General features: G+C 33.1%; 1 protein-coding gene across 1 annotated transcript in view; it reads left to right on the forward strand.

The window, feature by feature from the left end:
* LOC106872059 (mitochondrial ornithine transporter 1) overlaps positions 1-3,904 on the forward strand; it is an 89,315-nt gene that overhangs the window by 17,622 nt on the left and 67,789 nt on the right. The gene's annotated exons all lie outside the window — the stretch shown is intronic.

Here is a 3,904-nt window from a genome sequence, read left to right on the forward strand (position 1 = left end):
ATATAAATATAAATATATAAAGGCGACTCGAGTTTCAGGGCTATTTCCTTTCGTCATGGCCGGTATGACGCATATATATATATACTTCAAATTTACAGAAAACAAAAGACAAAGACAGTTGTAGGAACAACAAGCAGGTGTATTAGTTTAATGCTTGGGAAGAATGGAAAAGTTTTTTATGTTTCGAGCCTATGCCATAGACAAACAGACAGACAGACCGACAGATAAACAGACAGATAAACAGGTAGATAGATAGATAGATAGATAGATAGATAGATAGATAGATAGATAGATGTGTGTGTGTGTGTGTGTTATTGTCTCTTTGTTGTAACATTTCATGTGATAATTGTAAATGAGCCTCACCTAAAACAAACAGGTTGGTTGAAATGATTCTATAGTATTCTATATTACGATTATTGTGTGGTAAGAAGTTTGCTTTGCAGCCACATGGTTACAGTTTCAATCTCACTGCATTACACTTTGGACAAGTGTCACGTACTATAGCCCCAACCCTGGGCTAACCAAAGTCTTCTGAATGGATTTCGTAGATGGAAACTGAAAGAAGCATGTGTTAGTGTGTGTGTGTGTGTGTGTTTATTCCTCTAACTACTTGACAACCGATGCTGGTTTGTTTACATCCCTGTAAATAAGCACTTCAGGAAAAGTGACCGATAGAATAAGAACCAGGTTTTAAAATATAATAAGTTCTGGGGTCGATTCATTCAATTAGAGTCCGTCATGGTGTTGCTCCAGTGTGGACTCAGTTCAATGACTGAAACAAGTGAAAGATAAAAAACATACATACATACATACATACATACATACATACATACATACATACATACATGCATACATGCATACATACATGCAAGCATGCATTGGAAATTAATGACATACACGTGAATTTCTAGAATAGTGTTTTTTTCCCCTCAACAAAACAATTCTTTGTTGGACTAAGATAAGCAGAGTAGTCTTCCTTGTTTACAATTGTAGTCTTGATAAGACGAAATATTGGTTTATTTATTGACTCTTTTTAGCCTCAGATCAAAACTCTGATCAAATAGTATTATGGTCATAAGCCTGCCAGTCGTGACCATCACATATTTTATTTGGATACCATGGATCTATGACTACATTATCGAATTTTGAGAGAAAATAGCATGGTTTAAGATAGATTTAGCGAATGTATGCAAACACAAAGAATTGAGAATTACACATTTTTAATCAAAAAATTTATAACATAAGTTGCTGACCTACGTTTCTTATATGCTAGTGTTGCATCATACTTTAATGCAATGATTCTACATATTAATGAATCCAGTTATATTACATAAATCTATAAAATAAACACCAGCATATTATTGTTCCTTATTCTAATAGTATCAGCATTGGCAACTTGACCAAAGTCCATACTGAATGAAGCAAAGAAGAAATATTGATGGGGGATTGAGTAGAAATGTAGAGGTTGCAATGAGATATCATCTGGTAAGAATTCTTATTGTATTTCAACATAAGCTGATTTGAATAAAACATAGAAAAATTGAATGCATTCTAAGCTATACCAACAACATCCAGTATAGGTCATAGAATTTAATTTATTGACCACTGAAGTTAAAGATTGGAAGAAATATCAATGTGGCAGACAAAATATTTAATTAAGATATTAAAGAAAAATTAGTAACCTTATTCAGTATATAAGCAATTGTACTCTTTTGGGGAGAAATATATTTCAAATTTAAATCAAGAGTGAAAAGTAATTTCAGTATGTAAATATAACCCAAGGCAGTGAGATGTTAGCACTCCAAGCAAAATATCTAATGGCATTTCATCCATCTTTATGTTCTGAGTTCAAATGCTACTAAGACTGACTTTCCCTTTCATTCTTTTTGGGGTCAATAAAATAAATGCCATTTGAATACTGGGGTCAATGTAACTGGCTTTCTCCTCCCTTAAAATTGCCAAATTTTCTGCCAAAATTTGAAACCAGTATAATTGAAAAGGAGGATTTATAAAGAGGAAGAATGATTAGAGAAAAAGAACAAAAATTAATAAATAAATCATAATGAAATAAACTAATACATCAAAGGATGGTATTTAAAGTCCAAGAAGGTTAGATGCAATTCTAAGCATTTAAAAAATTAAAAATTAAAAAAAGTTAAACAACTAAGAAACATTGTCAATGAAAACAATGTAAACCTGTGATTATATTAATTATTTTAAAGAAAGCACTGAATCTAAAGGCAAGAAAGATTGAGATAAATATTGGAAGAATTAATTAAAAAAAAAGCTTTTTTTAATAAGAAAATATCATAATACCAGTTCATAAGTAGAATAAATGGACTATTACCATCTAGTTAAAATATGTCACAAAAATCTGGTGTTGTACATTATAAATTAGCTGTCAGTCTGGCATTTAGTGTCTGGCTGTTTGTTACTGGTGATCCATAATACAAATTTCTTGGGATGTTTCCTGCAGTCCTGGGCATTATAAACAACACATCCATGTTAGATCGGACATGCTAATTAAGAAATGCGTGCATGTGTGTACTAACTCAGATATTCAGAAATCCAAGGAACTCTCTCTTGACTTGAAGGGATTTGTTGCTTTCTGTGACTTACTCTGAAATGTTTATCAAAGCAAAAAAATTCAGAGCATACACTCAGTAATAATAAGCTTATGGTATGCATTGTTCGAGAGCATCGAGTACATCGAAAATAAAACAAGATGAGAATAAAAAGCAGTCATAAGTCAAATGAAAAAAGACAGCAATGAATGCTAGCACAGTACACAGAATAAACTGCAAAGAGATAGAAAATTGAACAATAAAAAAGTCATAAAAAGAAACTGTACAGGCATATCAGTCAATGAATTTCAGGAAGCATGAAATTTTTGATGGATGCAGAGATAGACGGAAAACAACTTTGGAAACTAGGATATATATTTGTGAATTTCCAGAAAAAATTTTTTTTTTTGTCTATTTTCCTGCCTTAAAACACCCTCAACACTTAATTCCGTTGGAATTAAGCAGAGTAATCTCCCTTGTCATACTTTCGTTCTTGTCAGACGACGGATTGGTTTCTTTATTAAGTTTTTAACCCCAGGTGAAAACCTATCAGATAGGTTTATGATCATAAGCTTGCCAGTCGTGACCATCACAGATTTTTATTGAGACACAATAAATCTATGACTACATTATTGAATTTTAAGAGAAAATAGCGTAGTTTAAGATGGATATCGTGCATTTGTGTGTAGGTGTGCATATTATTATTCAGTTTTATTTCAAGACTAGCAGAGAATCTTGGATTTAGTCATTCAACCGTTCATCGACAACTGTGTGCCATTGGAAAAATCAACAAATTGGGTCAGTGTGTTCCTCACAAACTCTCTGAGTCTAATCGCGTGCAGAGAGTGATTGTGTGCTCTTCTTTGCTGTCACATCTCACGAATGAACCATTTTTGGACCGAATAGTGACTGGTGACGAGAAATGGGTTCTTTATGAATATGCCTAGCGCTGAAGACAATGGGTAGGGAAAGGAGAAACACCAGCACCCCAAGGTAAAGAAGGTTTTCAACCATGTTAGGTGTTGTTAACTGTTTGGTGGGATATGAAAGGTTTAGTCCACTTTGAACTTTTAAACCCAAACCAAACGGTAACACACATAAGAAAGAAGAAAGCAAAGGACCACTGATGAGGTCACAGAAGTGTGACGAAAGAACTCTGGCTGAAATAGGATTAATGTAATATAATGTAATTTAAAGCTGAAGCAAATTAACACCAAATATACAGTGCGTGTGTTTTTATTGGCTAAACTGGCAATATGACCATCCCCAAGTACAACTACATCTGTTTCAACACACGATTTCACATCAAAAATCTTGCAAAACAAATATATATATATATA

This window comes from Octopus bimaculoides, chromosome 13 (assembly GCF_001194135.2).
Source record: "Octopus bimaculoides isolate UCB-OBI-ISO-001 chromosome 13, ASM119413v2, whole genome shotgun sequence".
NCBI lineage: Eukaryota > Metazoa > Mollusca > Cephalopoda > Octopoda > Octopodidae > Octopus > Octopus bimaculoides.